Source organism: Macaca nemestrina, chromosome 17, assembly GCF_043159975.1.
Source record: "Macaca nemestrina isolate mMacNem1 chromosome 17, mMacNem.hap1, whole genome shotgun sequence".
Taxonomy (NCBI): domain Eukaryota; kingdom Metazoa; phylum Chordata; class Mammalia; order Primates; family Cercopithecidae; genus Macaca; species Macaca nemestrina.
Window position 1 is genome coordinate 50,292,546 of NC_092141.1, and position 20,320 is coordinate 50,312,865.

The 20,320-nt window shown below is 39.0% G+C and overlaps 1 protein-coding gene and 1 long non-coding RNA gene across 2 annotated transcripts in view; both read right to left on the minus strand.

The window, feature by feature from the left end:
- The window catches only part of LOC105476835 (protein phosphatase, Mg2+/Mn2+ dependent 1E), a 223,638-nt gene that overhangs the window by 104,001 nt on the left and 99,317 nt on the right, over window positions 1-20,320 (minus strand). The gene's annotated exons all lie outside the window — the stretch shown is intronic.
- The window catches only part of LOC139359599 (uncharacterized), a 39,458-nt gene continuing 19,138 nt past the window's right edge, over window positions 1-20,320 (minus strand). The window contains exon 2 of the long non-coding RNA XR_011615696.1: window positions 1-20,320. This exon is cut by the window's right edge and continues 13,318 nt beyond it. This is a non-coding gene — a long non-coding RNA (uncharacterized lncRNA).

The following is a 20,320-nucleotide window of genomic DNA, read 5'->3' on the forward strand; positions in this document are numbered from 1 at the left end:
TTTTCTTTTCTTTTTTTTTTTTTTAGAGATGCAGTTTCACTCTTGTTGCCCAGGCTGGAGTGTCCGCCTCCCGGGTTCAAGCAATTCTCCTGCCTCAGTCTTCCGAGTAGCTGGGACTACAGGCATGAGCCACCACACCCGGCTAATCTTGTATTTTTAGTACAGATTGGGTTTCTCCATGTTGGTCAGGCTGGTCTCAAACTCCCCACCTCAGGTGATCCGCCCACCTCAGCCTCCCAAAGTGCTGGGATTACAGGCGTGAGCCACTGCACCTGGCCAGCAAAAGTTAGTTTTCTTCATAATTTTCTAGGCTATATTTTATAATACTCTAAACTAATCTTCCAATTCATAAAATATTCTTAGCTTTTAAATGATCATCTATTCCGGTTAGGCGTGGTGGCTCACACCTGTAATTCCAGCACTTTGGGAGGCCGAGGTGGGCGGATCACCTGAGGTCAGGAGTTCAAGACCAGCCTGGCTAACATGGTGAAACCCCATTTCTACTAAAAATACAAAAAATTAGCCAGGTGTGATGGCACGTGCCTGTAATCCCAGCTACTCGGGAGGCTGAGGCAGGAGAATCGCTTGAACCCAGGAGGAAGAGGTTGCAGTGAACCGAGATCGCGCCACTGCACTCCAGCTTGGGCAACAAGAGCAAAACTTCGTCTCACAAAAAGAAAAAACAAAAAAAAGATCATCTGCTCTATATTTGCCATTTGTTTCTTTCTCTAGCTGTTAGATTAAGGTTTTTTACTGAATTTAGTAAACTAATGGCTTACTTGACATTTATCATAACAAATACAAACAAGTAAGTAATGCAAAGCCACTCTTTTGTTATTTGGAAGTTTAGTCACAAGAAGCTATTTCCCCTTTCACGCTTTTATTTTTTATTTTCTTATTTTTATTTTTTACTTTTTTTCTTTTTAAACAGAACCATAGCTTATAATATTTTTTACTTTTTAAATAACAGCTTCACTGAGATATAACTCACATTATCAAATTCTTATTATTTATGGATCCTCTTACCATAATCCCTCTTTCAGCTGTACCTAACCACTCAAAGAAAATTTCTCTCATTGTTCCATTTGTGAGCTATTAATCCCAAGAACAGTAGTGCATTTGCAAAAGATAGTGGGGAGTTTTGACAAAAAATTAGAAGTAGTTTCTGAAGCCAATTTTAATGTATCCAGAAGTCCTCTTTAGAATTTCCATACAAGTTTCCCAATCCTGTGATCTAAATTACCTACTTTCCTTAAATTGCCAGCATTAAATTCAATATAAAAATCTTTAAAACAAATCTTTATTCCTCACTACTTTATGGGTTAAAAATACTTTTGTGGACTTGCCTAGGAACCTACCATTTATAATTCTTTCTGTGGAAAAAATATATCAAAAATTCTAAAATACATTTTAAAACAAACTTTTAGAATACAATTTGTTTAGAAATTGAGGTTTTTTTTGTAAATATGGACCAGAAAACTCCTAGCAACCTATAAATCACTGTAAAGATGTATTTGCTTCTTTGGCAGGGAACTGATAAATTTAGAAACATAATATGTGAGCCAGCTATCCTCTGAAAAATAGGAATTAAATAAGATAATTTTAAAAGCAGTATCTTATTTTCCTTTTTGCTCTTTTCTAGGGAAACTTATCCTTTTCATTAACAATGAGGAAAAAACTCCACTTTACCTAATGAGGTACCAAGGCTACATGTGTTGGCTATGCAAATAGTTTTGTTACAGTGTAAAATCTTAAAACAAAACATTTTATGTATATTTGAAACATCATCTTAAATTCAAATGCCATAGATTTTAGAAATAATAAGTAACTATTTAATTCAACATGCACATTTGTCATCTCACAGCTATATTTTATACAACCACTTCCTGAAGACATCTAATAATAATTTTCCAAGGTCTTCTTTAGCTACTTTCCCAATATTATAATGTTTTAATTATCTTCAGTCTTCTGATTTACTATCAGTTTCTAATTTACCACTCCATAAATAAAATGTTTAAGTTTTAATTCCTTACATTTCAGGAAGAGGATCAGAAATAACAAGTAGCCATAAACAAGTATTTTTAGTTTGCCAGTATTTCCATTTCCTATAAAAATATCAAAAAATACATCTTTATGTCATTATAGCAGATTTCAAAATATCACTCTCAGGTTGCAGAATTCCCTAGTAATTGACATTTTGGTTACCTTCAAGAAAGCCAAAAACTGAAAGCAATATAGAGATTAAATACAGGAAAATGCTTCCTAATCTACTGATAAAATTAAGGCTATAGTCTTCTGCCTATTAACACAAAGAAAATACTCTAAAATCCAATTTAAAAGTTAAGGATAACAAAAGTATAACTCCTTTAAAAATTAATCAAGATCATAAAAGTTTTACTTATGTACAAATATAAGAAAATTTTTATCCTTGGAGATGAAATTTTATAGAACATGCTAAAATCACAGATATACTACCAGTGAATGAATAGCATTTTAGGTTCCTCCTTAAGCCAAAAACAAAATTTTAGATGCAAAGAAAAAATTACGTTCATAATACATTTAAATCACAAACCATAGTACTCATTATGCAGTCAACGTAACAAGATAAAACATTCAGACACCAGAAAAACATAAACTCTTTTTATCCTTTGAAGAGATGTAAAGTCATTGATACTCCATGAAGTCATCCTTTTCAGACGAAGTCTCTGTACTATATCTCTCATTAATGATAGTACAGATGTGTCAACATCCTTGGGATTTTTTTTACTATGATTAAACTAGCTATATCCATCTCATGGGTCTCTTCTTTGATGAGCTGTATTTTTCCCCTTTCCTGCATTATCCACAATGTTAGTAATGATTAGAACTAAAACAGACTTAATTACAGTACCTTTCAAATAGTTACTAAATATAGGTTTTTGTTCATAGACTGTGATTGTCCGTGAATCATAGGAGTATTTAAAACAAGATGCATAGGATTCTATTAAATTATTGCTGGGACTTAAGCTTTTTATGTAGGTATTTATAAAACAGAAGCAACTTATATTTGGAGAATAAATTAAACTTTTAACAAACTGAACTTTGTTTTGCCACACTGGTGTCAAATTGGCAATACTTAAAACACTGAGATTGACAAGTATAGTATATATATTTGCCCATTCATTTTGAAACAAAGAAAAAGCATTGCTTCTGTAGGGGCCAGGCAAAAAAAGATCAAAGCAAACTTGAGACCTAGCTATACTTTCAGTCAAGATCAAGAGGAAACTCTCTGACTCACTTTTACACATTTCACAAAGTGTCAATCTGTGCTTTCTTTCATTGGTTCTTTTCCCAAAATTCTCCTTCTTCCTTCCTTGAGAGACCTAGATGCCTGCCACTAATTAGATCTATTAATACCAATACAAAGACAATATGCTATTTGACATAGAATATATGTTACTTGGTTGAATTACTTGGTGAATAATGTTATGTTTTTCAGGCTTATTATCATAATTCACTAATCTAAAAGAATCTAGAAAGTAAGTCTTTCAAACCTTCCACATTTGTGTTTATAATTAGTCAAGTAAGGGCAATTACATTGTTTTTAGAAATAATGATTTTATGAGTTAAAAGGACATACACCAAATTCATGAGAGGTTGCCTCTTACAGGAAGAAAGGGGATAGAAAATGGGGCAGGAGGGGAGAGGATAAACGATACTTCAGCTTTATCTATTGATGCTGTATAATTTTTATATAAAATACTTGTATTTGAAAATTTCTCAAAATAAAAATTTAATTTAAAAAACTGTAGAAACTTAAATATAATCTTCATCACTGCCAACCAATTTTCTCTATAGAAAATTGCAATGTGAGGACTTTCCAATGGTGATATACTAGTAACTTTCTTTCTTACATCTTTAAAAGTCCCAATTATCCAATAAGTCATGGAGAAAATGCCCAATCTTTCTGAGGTAGTCCAAATCAGGTTATAATTTCTCAAAAGACCACATAAGTACGTATTATTTATTATAACTGATATATCTTTGAGGTCCAGAATCCACTTCTACCTGTATAACAAGAACTTTGCAAAGATACCTTACAGTATTAACATAATTCATCTTATATTCCCAGACATGAAATATTATTTCCATCTGGGAAGATTTCTGTAACTATTAGAATTTTAAATCTCTCAAAACTACATGAATATATTCTTCCATTAAATTATAAAACACAAATCATTTTTATTTGTTCTTCAGTAGTGAGATATTAGAGGATATATAAATGGACAATGACCAGACCATACATGAAGACAGAACTCTGACCTACAATCTCTTCAGCAACCAGCCTGGAAATCCAAATTACAATCTTGGCAGCAATCACCCCAGGACAGGGAGGATTGGATCAATGACTGCCAGCTTCTCTATTTTTGTGCCCCAACTCCTACATGCTTTCAACTCAAGGCCAACCAGAGAAAGCCAACTATGTTTCCTGAATTAATTCCCTTAGATGCTCTGCTTTTAGATAGATGGCCTTCAACTTCCCCATGCCAACAACCTCCAATTAGAGCATGCTTTAACATCTTTTTTTCACTCTAAAACTTGCCTACTCCTTTTTGAGTCTGCCCAATGAAAGTGATATTGGCTGACTTCCTTGTTATTGCATGATTTGAATAAATGAATTCTGTTGATTCTCATTTGGGTGGCCTTTGCTTATTTTCATAGTAGTGTAAAAATCATGCAAAAAGAAAATTAACGCAAGGCTGGGCACTGTGGTTCACTCCTATAATCTTAGCACTTTCAGGGGCTAAGGTGGGCAGATCCCTTAAGCTCAGAGTTCAAGACCAGCCTGGGCACCATGGCGAAATTCCATCTCTACCAAAAAAAAAATTAGCTGGGCATGGTGATGCGGACCTGTAGTCCCAGTTACTTGGGGGTGCTGAGGCAGGAGGATCACCTAAGCCTGGTAGATCAAGGCTGCAGTGAGCTATGATTGTGCCACTGCACTTCAGCTTGGGTGACAAAGTGAGACCTTGACTCAAAAAAAAAAAAAAATTGTAATAATACTATGAGCATTTTGAGCATTTTGTTCCACTCCAACCAAGATCAAGTTTCAGTCTGGCTACCTCTACATAGCTCTTGTTCTGTTTGCCAGCTACCCCATCTGAACCAACTTGCTTCATTAGATACACGGTTTTCCACTGCTTAGAAAATAAATTCTATATTCTTCAATGTTTGATATTTCAGACTCAAATTGGTGTAATTTCTTCCTTGGGAACTGAGATCATTTTAAAACAAAGAAAAGATTCTGCTTTATTTTAGAAAAACAGTAATGTTGATAGTATAATATAGAACTAAATAGTGCAATAAAATATTTGCCATCAATCTGTGTGTATATATATGCAGCAAACATCAGGAGGTAATTCCTAAATTTCGTTAATATTAAAGAGATAAATCATATCAACTTACAAAGAGTTATGAAAATTTATCTATACTACATTGAAGTTGTTTTGAATAAAATGTGAACTTAGGCCTATGATGGTGTGAAACTGAATAATTCAAATTTAAAGCTGGCAGAATTTTAGATTATTTTGAGCCTTGAGAGGAATGTGGTTACATGACCTGAGTCAGTAGCATGCAGCCGCAAGTTCTGCTTTTTCCTGTAAGTGACTAGGAAAAGCCTTGCAGCTTAAGGTCTCTTCAGATTATCACCCCTGCTCACTGAATGTTAAAGCAGTATTCCCTGAAATGTAACAAACTGTAACTAATACTTCCTTGAAATGTAACAAACTATAACATATAACATATGGACTGACCTTGCATGGAAAAATGTTACAACCCTGTTAACTGCCTATATAAATGCAACCTCAACTTCCCCACTTTGGAACACTTGCTCCCTTGCGTTTGGGGTCTGTGTTTCCCAGGTGGCTGTCATTTTTTATTTGTTTTTAGTAGCAAGGGACTGGAGGATATACAAATGGACAATGACCAGACTATACATGAAGACAGAACTCTGACTCTTCAGCAACCAGCCCACAAAAACAAACGGACAGTGATCAGACCATACTTTGTGTTTAAATAAACTCTATACTTTGTCATATTTTCTGAATCTCATTATTTAAGGTTGACATTTTGGTCACCACGAAGGGACTCAAAGCAGACCTCCAGTGATATCTGTCACTTTGCTGACAACCAGAATGCTGGTACCAACACAAATGACTTTCATTCACCCAATCTCGCTGGAGTCAACGGAAATCTCTGGTAAGGCATCTCTCAGGGTCTGAACCTCCCAGCTTGGTAGAGTTTCAAACATTATTTTTAAATTTATTTATTTTTCTTTCACTTATTTTTTGAGACAGATTCTCACTTTGTGGCCCAGGCTGGAGTGCAGTGGTGCAATCTTGGCTTACTGCAACCTCCGCCTCCTGGGTTCAAGCAATTCTCCTGCCTCGGCCTATGGAGTAGCTGGGATTACAGGTGCGTGCCACCATGCCCAGCTAAATTTGTATTTTTAGTAGAGACGGGGTTTCACTGTGTTGGCCAGGCTGGTCTCCAACTCCTGACCTCAGGTGATCTGCCTGCCTCAGCCTCCCAAAGTGCTGGGATTATAGGTGTGAACCACCATGCCTGGCTTCATTAGAATTTCTATAACTTTTTATCTCATTTGAAACTTTGGTCAGGGAGAAAACAGTTTATCTTTGAAAAGAGGAAATGAATCTTTGTGACTTAAGCAAAATTTGTAATTTTAAAACTAACCAGATTCTGAAGCTCGGTTCAACTGACAACTGACAAATATAAATATTCTTCTTCCTTTTTTTTTTTTTTTTTTTTTTGAGACAGGATCTCCCTTTGTTGCCCAGGCTGGAGTGCAGTAACAGTGACCATGGCTCACTGAAGCCTCAACTTTCCAGGTCCAGATGATTCACTCACCTCAGTCTCCCAAATAGGTGGAACTACAAGTGTGCGCCCCCACACCTGGCTAATTTTTTGTATTGTTTGTAAAGACAGAGTTTTGCCATATTGTCCAGTCTGATCTCAAACTCCTAGGCTCAAGCAATCCACCCGTCTCAGCCTCCCAAAGTGCTGAGATTACAGGTGTGAGCCACTGTGCCTGGCCTAAAGTTTCTTCTTGAGTAACTAAAATTACAAAAGGCTCTTTATGAGGACAAAATAAGTCCCAAAGATGAAAGACACAGTTCTTGCAAACTGGAAGGCACCTTAGGCTACTGAGGTCTTTGTGGGAGTGTTGGAGCTCATTGTTCACGATATGAAACAGTCTTACAGGAAATCCCTTAAGAAGAGCATACAGAGCCAGGCACAGTGGCTTATGCCTGTATCAATCCCAGCACTTTGGGAGGCTAAGGCAGAAGGATCACTTGAGCCCTGAAGTTTAGTATTAACCTGGGCAATAGAGTGAAACTCCATCTCTACAAAAAATAAATAAGAAATTACCCAGGTGTGGTGGTGTGCACCTGTAGTCCCAGCTACTTGGGAGGCTGAAACAAGAGAGGATCACTTGAGACCAGGAATTCAAGGCTGCGGTGAGCTGTGATCACATCACTGCACTCCAGCCTGGGTGACACAGCAAGACTCTGTCTAAAAACAAACGAACAAAAACCATAAAGGGAACCTTGCATAGTTAAATGAGCACACATAACAGCTGATCACCTACTGCCTTAAGCACCCAAGCCTCTTGGGATCACCAAAACACATAAAAAGGAAAAACCAACTCAAGGGTGCCACCTGGAGGGGCTATTCCCACAGGCAGCACACTTAATCCAAAATATCTCCCACCTAAGTTTGGTCATTCAAGAGGAAAATCTAAAGTCTGGGTAATCATGCATCTAAAACCAAGTATTCCTCCTGATGAAGAGATCCACCACTAGAAACGTAAGCTGGATTCATGTTTAATACTTACGGCACATCTTCATGTAAATATTTAGAACATTGGTCATGCATAATTTGCAATGACCCCAAATTACAGTGGCCAAAATGGGGGTGCCTTTGAAATACCTAAACTAGTTTTTCCGCATACTCAATTTTTAAAAAGCCAGCTCTCATTATCCTAAGTGAATTAACACAGGAATAGAAAACTAAATACTTCATGTTCTCACTTATAATTGGGAGCTAAGCATCAGGTACACATGAACCTAACAAGAGGAAAATTAACACTGGGAACTATTTGGAGGTGGGCAAGGGCTAAAAAACTACGTATTGGGTACTATGCTCACTACCTGGGTAATGGGATCATTTGCACCCACAAACTTCAGCATCACACAGTATACCCATATAACAGGTACTCCCTGAATCCAAAATAAAAGCTGGCTCTAAAATAAAACAAAATAACTGGGAGAGCTATTTTCAATGGTACTTAGAAGCTTGATAAAGTCATTTCTTTGCAAGAGGAAATGAAAAAGTTGTCTAAAATAATTTTGAATTGAAAAACCCTGCTGACATTTCTTCTTCTCCTTCAGCTCCTTCTTCTCTTTGTCCCTCATTGTCAGAACTTCCTTGTCTATCAGACTACCTTCCCTTCCTCTTCCTCCTGCTGTACTGGCTCCATTTAGGGAATACCCTGTGTCTAGTAGAAGACAACCTACTTCTTTTATCAACCACGCTCAAAGGTAGAACTTAAAGGTATAATTAAATAATTTCCTGATCCTCTTCAGGATTCTACTGGATTTGCTAGAGAATTTGAATTAAACATTTAAACTTTCAATCCCAGATTCTCTGACTTATATCAATTCGTTCATCTTTGATAAAGCCAAATAGGATAGCAAAGGCACATTAGAGAAATCCTTTAGAGAACTTCCACAGATTTTGAAGCAGATTGTGAATGGGCCTGCAACACTGCCAAAGCTTTACTAGATGCTATCACCTTAGTTTTTCAAAAAGTGGTTGATTGGGACAAAATACAACATCAACAAAATTTTCATGAGCCTTGTCTTAGTCTGTCTTTGTGTTGCTATAAAGGAATACCTAAGGCTGGGTAATTTATAAGAAACGAGGTTTATTTGGTTCACAGTTCTGAAGACTGTACAAGAAGCATGGTGCCAACATTTGCCTCTGGTGAAGGCCTCCAGCTGCTTCCACCCATGGCAGAAGGAGAAGGGGAGCTGGTGTGCAGAGATCACATGGCAAGAGAGGAAGCAATTGAGGGGAAGTGCCACGCTCTTTTTAACAATCAGCTCTTCAGAATGAGAACTCATTCATCACTGTGAGGATGGCACCAAGCCATTCATGAGTGATCTGCCCCCATGAGCCAAACATCTCCCAAGTCCCTCCAACATTGGGGATCAAATTTCAACATGAAATTCGAACAGGACAAATATCCAAACTATATCAAACCTTTGATGTCATACTATGAAAGATTTGGGGAAAAAAACATTAAAAAATATTCAGGTCTATCTGAATAAAGTTATGCTAACCACCAAAATGATACTTTCTGAAACTTAAACTTTTGTTGTTGAGACGGAGTCTCACTCTGTCACCCAGGTTGGTGTGCAATGGCACAATCTTGGCTCACCACAACCTCTGCCTCTTGGATTCATGTGATTCTCATGCCTCAGCCTCCTGAGTAGCTGGGACTACAGCTGGCACGCCACCATGCCTGGCTAATTTTTTTTTGTATTTTTAGTAGAGACAAGGTTTCAGTGTGTTGGCCAGGCTTGTCTTGAACTCCTGACCTCAGGTGATCTGCCCGCCTTGGCCTCCCAAAGTGCTGGGATTACAGATGTGAGCCATAGTGCCTGGCCTTGTAACTCAAACTGTATAAATGGATTAAATTAAGAATTAGCAATTATAAAAAAGAAACAATGCACCAGTTAGTTATCCTTCAAACTCATTATCTAGTTTATTTTGCTGAATATATGTCCCATACCCTAACCAAGGAAGAAAAGGAAAGGGAAGTTAAACAGGGAAGGAAAGCAAGTAAGGTCATGAGTTTACAATTAAAACAACTGTCCAACCAATTATAAACCCTAAAAAGCCTTTTTAAACTCCAAAACTACCCAATCTCCTGCACTGCAATGACTGCAAAAAAAAAAAAAGCCGGGACATTTCACAAAGGATTGTAGAAAATTAAAATGGAAAGAATGAAAACAGGCCAAAGAAAAGGAAGAATAGGAGTGCCCTGAGGAAATCAAAAGAGGGAACTTCCCTCTTCTCCTCACTAATACCTTAGGAGTAACTGAAATAATTTTAAGTGGAAAACAAACCAAGTTCTTTAAAAATTAAAAAAAAAAAGTTTTTTGAAAAATATTGTTAGCGAGGGCCTACATTGTTTTTGTTTTTATTTGTTTTGTTTTGTTTTGTATTGAGACAAGGTCTCATTCTGTCACCCAGGCTGAATTGCAGTAGTGCAATCTTGGCTCACTGCAACCTCCACCTCCCTAACTCAAGCCTGAGCCTCCTGAGTTGCTGGGACTGCAGGTGTGCACCACCATGGCTGGTGTATTTTTTGTAGAGACAGGGTTTTGCCTTTTGTATTTTTTGTAGAGACAGGGTTTTGCCTTGTTGCCCAGGCTGGTCTTAAACTCTTGAACTCAAGCAATCGACCCACCTTGGCCTCCCAAAGTGCTGGGATTACAGGCATGAGCCACTGTGCCTGGCCCCAAACACAAGCTCTTAATGACACCAGAGTTACATTATCAATAATAAATCCCACCTTCTTACAAAGTCTCATTCCTTGGAGTCAAAAACCAATACAGATGTGGGTATAACAAATACTCCTATAACAGCATATAAATCTCAACCTATAGTTTTTCAGTTAGGTTCCCTAGAGGGAACACATGTTTTCCTCTTAGTTCCCTCAGCCCCCATGCATTTGATAAGGATAAATATTTTAAATTATATAATATCCGTATCTCTTCTCAAAAGGGGGAAGTGTATTTAGAATTAGAAGGTAAAACAAAATTGTGAGACACAAAAATTTTTCCAAATCTGATCCTTTCAATTGCAATTTGTATTGCCATAGAGGATACTAAATTGTTAAATAATAAAGAACTAGAAGCACTGTTAAAAGTAGTGCCTGATTAGTTGTAGTCAAAATTCTCCACTGATACCAGGAAAATTATCTTAGCTCCTCCAATCAAAATCCAGATAGAGCCATCAAAATCTTTCCCAAACCTTAAGCAATACCCTCTAAGATTGAAGGCCTTAAAGGGAGTAAGATCTGTAGTTTTGGATTATATAAAAAGAGGCTTGATTATTCCTTGTACAAGTCCATGTAACACTCTAATCCTTCCCATAAGAAAATCTAATGGTAGAGGTTAGAAATTTGTACAGAATCTAATAGCAATTAATAATATAGCTATTCTTCAACATCTGGTAGTAATAATTTTGAGTAATATGATTTTTGCCTTTTGAAAAGCTTAAAATCCAGGCAGGGCATGGTAGCTCATGCCTGTAATCCCAGCACTTTGGGAGGCCAAGGTGGGCGGATTACAAGGTCAGGAGTTCAACAGCAGCCTGACCAACATGGTGAAACCCTGTCTCTACTAAAAATACAAACATTAGCCGGGTGTGCTGGCACATGCCTGTAATCCCAGCTACTCAGGAGGCTGAGGCAGGAGAAGTGCTTGAGCCCAGGAGATGGAGGTTGCAGGGAGCCGAGATCACACCACTGCACTCCAGCCTGGGTGACAGAACAAGACTCCATCTCAAAAAAGAAAAAATAAAATCCCCCCAATTTGGCTCCTCTAAGATTTATTTATCAATTTCCTTCTACTTCTGTTCCTCCTTCCTTTTGTCATCTTTGATATCAAATGAAGAAATCTAGAGGAGACTTCTAGTGGTCCTGAAACCCCTTAAGGAACATAGAAAAAGGTACTGCACACCCACCTTTTGGGGTCTTTTGCTTTCTTTGTGGAGTCCCAAGACCCACAGAAGGTTTTTCTCAGGTCTAAAAAGTTGCTCTCTCTCCCTTGTCTCTTTGGCTTTTGGGGATACCAGGGATTATTTTGTACTATGAGAGAACATGACCTTTGAGTATGCAATAGCTGAAAGTCACTGGTGAGGACTGCAGCTACGGAGGTAGCTGAGCAGCTGACAGCATTTACAATGAGTGGTTATTACTGCAGGAGACTACTCATTTCTTCCTGCATATAGATAAGAAAAGAGTGATTTTGACCCTTAGGGTCTATGGAAATAGTTGCCACTAAGGTGTAAGACTCCCATGGAGGATGGGCTGATCACAGAGTAGCTGATTAATGTTGGGCTACCCACCAGTCTTGGGGGAATGTCCTTGCAGCAAGGGGCACTGTAGAAGCATTGCACTGTCCAATCCTGTGGCATTTCCCTAGTTTTGAAGACCTAGGATTCAATGTAAAAATGAGTTCCTTGATTTGAGGGGATCTACATGTTCTGCCTTCCAGCTGTGTCTAATTTTCACATATTTAAATATATGTCCTATAAACTGCATGCTTTCTTTGACCTATTCATTTAAGGGCTCCACCCTGAAGTTAGTAATCTAATCAAGAAAAAAGCTAAGTTGAAAGGGCTACCTATCTAACTAGATTGGTTTCCAAAATACAACTTTCTGGCATTTAGCTGGCTATTTAGAAACTCTTTGTGAAAGAGATCTGCATTTATAAAGAAAATCTCCACGTGTAAGGATATCTCCCTCTCTGCATCTAAACCACAAGAAATATGATGGGGAAGACATTGGCTTAAAGTTTACATAAGAAACCTTACCTCTGTTTAAAACTACCTGGCAATCTTGTCTTGTCTGGCCCTTTACCTATGGCCTTCTTTGTTTCAGCAAATAATGGTGTTTAGATCTAAGTTCTGTGCCCTAGGGATGTAAATTTTCACCTAACAATCATGCCTTTGAAAGTGCACATTTGCTGTTGTCTAGCTAACAACTATTTACCACAATATAATAGGCAATTAAGAGACTGATAGTCTAAAAAGGGGAGATAAACTATTTGAAAACTGACAAAGAATCTTTGTTTTTTTTTGTTTGTTTGTTTTTTGAGACAGGGTCTCCTTCTGTCACCCAGGCTGGAGTGCAGGGGCTGCAATCACGGCTCACTGCAGCCTCAACCTCCCAGGCTTAAGCAATCCTCCTGCCTCAGCCTTCTGAGTAAATGGGACTACAGGTGTGCACCACCATACCTGGCGAATTTTTGCAGAGATGGGTTTCACCATGTGCCCAGGCTGGTCTGAAACTCTGGGCTCAAATGATCTTCCTGCCTCACCTCTGCCTCCCCAAGTGCTGGGAATACAGGCACAAGCCACCATGGCTGGCCCAGGATTGCATAATCTTTTTTTTTTTTTTTTTGAGACAGAGTCTCGGTCTATCTCCCAGACTGGAGTGCAGTGGCACAATCTCAAGTCACTGCAACCTCCGCCTCCCTGGTTCAAGCAATTCTCCTGCCTCAGCTTCCCGAGTAGCTGGGACTGCAGACACCTGCCACTACGCTCAGTTAATTTTTGTATTTTTAGTAGAGATGGGTTTTCACCATGTTAGCCAGGCTGGTCTCAAACTCCTGACCTCAGGTGATCCACCCACCTCAGTCTCCCAAAATGATGGGATTACAGGTGTGAGCCACCGCACCCAACCATATTATGCTATCGTATCTTAACTGAGGAAACAGAAAGTTCTCATCTTCCAAAAGCAACCTCAGCTCAATAAACAGAGTTAATAGCATTAGTTAGAGCTTGTCATGGACAAAAGGAATAACTGCAAATATTTATACAGGCAGCAGATATGCTGTCAGAGTAGCTCATGACTTTGGAGTGGTATGCAAACAAAGATAATTTTTTTTTGAGACAGGGTCTCACTATGTTGCCCAGACTGGTCTTGAATTCCTGGGCTCAAGTGATCCTTCTGTTGATATGCACAGGAGGCAGGGAAATACTAGATAGAAAAGGGTGGGGTCCCTGGCAAGGGTTTCACCCTCAAGCCTGGACCTGCAGCCCTAAATGAGAACTTCACATCCCCATTTTCCCACCTGAATGTTCCCTTTTAGCCCATCACACCCCCTATCCTGCATCCATAAGAACCCCAGACCCCAAACTTAGCAGACACACAGAAGAGAGAAGCATCTGAACATTGAGAGTGGAAGAAGCAGCTGGACATCAGAGACTACAGTCAGAGAGGAGTTCAGCTGGGGATGGTGGGAGAGGAGTTTGGTCAGGATGCCTGAACTCCAGGGGAAGACCACTTTCCCACTCCATCCCCTTTCCAGCTCCCCAGCCCACTAAGAGCCACTTTCTATGCTCAATAAAATATCTGCATTCACCATCCTTCAAGTCTGTGACCTCATTCCTCTTGGGCACTGGACAAGATCTTGGGACACACTGGGTGCAGGAACCCAAAAAGGCTGTCACACTGGCCCTTTGCCCTCACTGGCAGAGGGCAGCTGCCCCTCACAATGAGGCAAAAAGCCTACTGAGCTAGTGACATGCCCTCTGGGGCTCTAGGGGTTGCCGGCACTCCCTCCCAGATGGCAGAACTAAAAGAGCAATGAACACGCTTGGATCCTGCTGTGGGGCCCACACAGGGCCTGCTCCCACTGGAGAGAAGTGGCCGGCTGGTACCAGCATTCGTTTGCCCTGGCTCCTGCATCCATTCACCTGCATGCTCTTACTCCCATGAAGGGCTCAGAGCTGCAGGCTGAGAAAACAAGCCACCCCTTCATGAGTCTCACAAAGTTGTCAAGGGAACTCTTGTGTTTCATTGCCTCGGCCTCCCAAAGTGTTGGGATTACAGGCGTGAGCCATCATGCCCAGAAAACAAAGAGGATTTTTAACCTCTTCTGATCTGTCCATTAAAAATGGACACCATGTTTCAGAATTATTAGAAGCCATATTATTGCCCAAATCATTAGCCATTATCAAGATCTGAAGCCATTCAAAGTCAGACATTCCGGAAAGTAAAGTACATCATTTAGCAGATAATATAGTAAAAAGGGCTACTCTAAGTGTATTTGAATAAGAAAATCAACCCATTTTTAGCTTTTAAGAAAGCATTTGATTTTGACATAAAATTAGCTCAACATTAAGCTCCAAAAAAGAACAAGAAAATTGGGAAACAAAAGGGGAAACATACTCCTCCAAGACTGGGCTATGGTATGGACCAAATGATCTACCCATACTTCCAACCAAATTACAGTCAACTTTCTGAACTTATGTACATGATTTAACTCATTGGTGCCCTAATAAAATGATTATTTGGGGAAAACAGTATTATTGGAGGCCTTCCCCAACTGTGGATTGGTATCTAGTTATATAATCATTGCCACATCTGCCCAAAACATAATCCAGGGAAACCTTTACATAGCAATCAAAGTCATTTTCTTCTACCTGAAAGCCCCTTCAAGGTAGGACAACTATATTTTATTCAGCTACCACCATCACAAGGATACAAACATATTCTAGTAATGAATTATATGTTTTCTCCTTGGATAGAAGCATTTCTATGCAGAAGAGCAACAGTATTAGCAGTAAGTAAAATTCTTAGGGAAAATTATTTCAAATTGGGGAGTTTTCTCTAGAATTTCATAGCAACAGGGGTACTCATCTTACCGGACAAATAATCCAGTCAATATATAAAATCTAACCTATTCTCCAACATTTCCATTATGCATATTGCCCCCAGTAATCTGGGTTAGTGGAACACACAAACAGAATAATCAAAACTAAATTGGCAAAATTAACTGAGGCTTTTAAAATTCCTTTGCCAAAAGCTCTTCCATTGGTTTTGCTTAGCCTAAGATCAATCCCTTTTGATAAATACTAGCTGTCTCCATTTGAAACAGGCAGACCTATGAAATTGACTCCAGGAAACTGTGAATCTATTGTATTAAAAGGATATATATATTTTTTATTGTAATGGCCTTGTAAGGCAGCTAACTAAAAACTGTAATTGAGTAAAAGTTTCCACTGTGAGCTCCTGGAAGACAAAGAACCCAAGGACCAAGGACTTCAACCAGGAGTCTTTGTCTATTGGAAACAGCAGCTTTTTATTTATGTATTTTTTTTAAGCATCTCACTTTGTCACCCAGGCTGGAGTGCAGTGGTGCAATCTAGGCTCACTACAGCCTCAACCTCCTGAGTTCAAGCGATTCTACTGCCTCAGCTCCCTAAAAGTAGCTGGAACTACAGGCACATGCCACCATGCCTGGCTAATTTTTTGTATTTTTTATAGAGATGAGGTTTCGCTATGTTGCCCAGGCTGGTCTCGAACTCCTGGGCTTAAGTGATCCACCCACCTCGGCCTCACCAAGTGCTGGGATTACCGGCGTGAGCCACTGTGCCCAGTCAGAAACAGCATCTTTTAAAGGACTCCCTCCAACCAAGGTGAAATGATCTTATCAAGTGCACCTAACTAACCCTTGTGCTGCTAAACTAAAAGGAATCAATTCTTGGATACTCGTCACCCATTTAAAAAAAGTCACTTTGTCAATTTGGACTTCATCTCAAGCCAGTGATCTAAAATTGAAATTCTCCAGAGCCAACAAGGACAAGAAAAAGACAGCATCTGAGGTAGTCAGCTTTCCCAAGACACTGAACCAGGCCTGTATCTAAATGAACTCTTAATATTGATAATCATAATAGATGGAGAAGATCATCCTTTGCAAGTTCCCACTAAATTTATTTTCATCCCTTGTTCTTATGTTTTGTTGTTGCTATCACCAGCTCTTGTCTATGAAGCAAATGTCTTCTTGCAATGGGCTCAAGACCATGCTGATAGATTACAGGAAAACATTTGTTGGATACGTAGCCTCATGCACCTTTCCAGTGGATCTGGTCAACCATGGTGGGTATTGCCTTTCCAAGGACAAGACGTAATAGAAGACCAGAAATATATCCGTGCTTCTCAAAAGCAATCATCAGTGCTTAATACTTAGTATGACTAAGGATAACGTACATCACTGGCCTATTGATAATACTTTATAAAGCAAGGGGCATGGGAAGAGATTTTTCAGTAGATAAAACCAGTATGTTAGCTTTTCGTTTTTTTGTTTTTTAAGACGGAGTCTCCCTCTGTCGCCCAGGCTGGAGTGCAGTGGCGTGATCTCGGCTCACTGCAACCTCCACTTCCCTGGTTCAAGCAATTCCCCTGCCTCAGCTTCCTGAGTAGCTGGGATTACATGCACACCATGCCTGGCTAATTTTTGTGTTTTTGGTAGAGACAGGGTTTCACCATGTTGGTCAAACTGGTCATGAACTCCTGACCTCAGGCTGTCTGCCTGCCTCAGCCTCCCAAAGTGCTGGGATTACAGGCATGAGCCACCGCGTGTGGCCTAAAGCCAGTATGTTAGCTTTAATGCTAGTGCTGCCCCAACTGAAATCAAGTTGTTAACTGAAAAATGAGACAACTTGAATTGGGGATGATACAACACAAATTTGGGACTGTTTTATCTGGCATAACCCTCTCTTTTGGTCAGCTTCATCAGCTTTCTCCCTTATGTTGAGAACAAAAGGAGCAAACTGAAGATACATGGCCCAATAATGAAACCACCTTTGCCACTAGAAATATGGGATGGAAAACTAAGGAACACTGTATGCACATCATTATATTACAAATAACTGATTGGCATGCCACTGAATGGGCATTGTGTATTTACTGGCTAGCTCCAAATGGACTATATTGGCTGTGTGACATCAATCCATGGCCATGGTTACTCTCAGGATGGTTAGGACAGTATTCTTTGAGCTATGCCTGGGCATAAGGTCTAATAGTTCATACCCTTTCAAAGTCTGCAAATCTTCCTTATTTACAATCTCATTGAATTGTTCTGAATTCTACTGTTAAGATTATTTAGTTTCCATCTTTCTGCCACAACTGGGTATTGAGGATGTCATCTGGCATGTAGAGACCCTAACCAATTACACACACCAAAAGGCCCTAAATGAGAGCCACACAAGTATCTCATTATTGAACAATGAAGTTGGTCCTATGAGAAAAGCTGTATAGCCGGGCGCGGTGGCTCAAGCCTGTAATCCCAGCACTTTGGGAGGCCGAGACGGGCGGATCACGAGGTCAGGAGATCGAGACCATCCTGGCTAACACGGTGAAACCCCGTCTCTACTAAAAAATACAAAAAACTAGCCGGGCGCAGTGGCGGGCGCCTGTAGTCCCAACTACTCGGGAGGCTGAGGCAGGAGAATGGCGTGAACCCAGGAGGCGGAGCTTGCAGTGAGCTGAGATCCGGCCACTGCACTCCAGCCTGGGCGGCAGAGCGAGACTCCGTCTCAAAAAAAAAAAAAAAAAAAAAAAGAAAAGCTGTATTGTGGAACCATATGGCTTTAGATATACTGCAGCCCAAGGGGAAGCCTGAGCTATCATAAAAATTGAGTCTTATGTCTATAACCCAGATGAATCAGAAAACATCACTAAATTAATGGCTGATATGAAAACCCAAAAAACCAACCTTTGAGATCCAACACTTCTCTGACCTATTGGCCAGGCAGCTGGTTTGGATCTTGGGAAACATGGTAGCAGAAGTTGTTACTTATTCTAGGAATTATCATTTGTTGTGTTTTGTCCTGTTTTTGTCTTACTGCTACTTTGGCATTTGTTTGTAATGGAGTCAACACACAACTGAAAAGACTAAAAAAAAGGTTGCTCAATGAATTACTTTAATTGAAGATGCAGCTGTGTAGCCTGACTCAAGTCACAAAGTCACCTCCTTGCTCTACATGTGGCCTATACTCCATTTGCTTTATAGTCTGACAAATTCTCCTTGCCATGGGACATGACTGTCTAGCAATAAGCCTTCCTAGCAATGGAAGACTGAGCTCCTGAAAATAAAAGAAGCCAAAACCATTTGAGTTTACCTATGATGGTTTCTTCAAATGATACTGATCAAAAGGGGAAAATGCAAATAATTTAAACTTAAAGCTGTTGTAACTTTAAATTATTTTGAGCCTTGAAAGGATTGTGGCTATGTGGCCTGAGTCATGTAGCATGCAGTTGCATCTTCTGTTTTTTCCTGTAAATGATCAGGAAAGGTCTTGTGGCACCAGAGATAAGATCCCCTCAGATCATCACCCCTTCTCACAGAATGCAGAACTGATCTTCTTTGAAACGTAGCAAATTGTAACCAATCAAGTTGCCATAACATAGGTACTGACCCTGTATGAAAAATGTTGCAACCCTGTTAACTGCCTATATAAGTGAAACCTCAACTTTCCCACTTTGGAACACTAACCCCATTTCTTTGAAGCCTGTGTTTCCTATGTGACTATCCTCAAGTTTCACACTTGAATAAATGCTATACTTAATCACATTTTCTGAATCTCATTATTTAAAGTTGACAATGACATAACTAATGCAAATAAAAAATGTAATGGCTTTTCAGCCAATCTGGACAACAATATGGAGGTTCCTCAAAAAGTTACAAATACAACTACCATATGATCCAGCAATCATATTATTGGGCATTTATCCAAAGGAAACAAAATCAGTATGTCAAAGAGGTATCTGCACCCCATGTTCATTCCAGCACTATTCACAATAGCCAACATATGGAAATACATAATAGCCAACATATGTTGTTGTGTCCAACAATAGATAATAAAGAAAATGTGGTATATATACACAATGAAATACTATTCAGCCTGAAAAAGAATAAAATCCTGTCATTTTTGGCAACATGGATGGAACTGGAAGACATTATGTTATGTGAAGTAAGCCAGGAACAGAAAGTTAAACACTGCATATACTCACTTATATTTGGATGCTAAAAAAAAATTGATCTCATGGAAGTAAAAAGTGGGACAGAAAATATTAAAAGTTGAGAAGGGGAGGAGAAAGAGAGGGATAGAGAGAGATTTCTTAAAGGCTACTAAATTACAGCTATATAGGAGGAGTAAGTTCTAGTGTTCTATATCACTGCAGGATGACTATAGTTAACAATAACATATAGTTTCAAATAACTAGAAGGAGGATATTGAATGTTTCCAACACAAAGAAATGATAAATGTTTGAAATGATAGGTACACTAATTACCCTGGTAAGATCACTATATATTATATGTATCAAAACATCACTATGTATCCCATAAATATGGACAATTATATGCTGATTAAAAAGCTAAACTAAAATAAAAAGTATAAAAAAATAAGGATTCTGCAAAATACTCTAAAAACATTTAGTGGCTTTATAAAGAAGGTTAAGGAGGAATTAAGAGCATTATATTCTCAATCACATCTATTGAATTTAGTAACAGTGATATTTTTTATGGAAGTGAAAACACTCCAAAACATTCTCAATTCTTTGGGTGACATTGTTTATATGCCTGAGAAAAGAATGAAAAAATTTTCAAAATATTTGTTAGTGAACAAAGTATAATATGTAGGGAGTAGCAGTTTACAGTAAACAATTGGACGG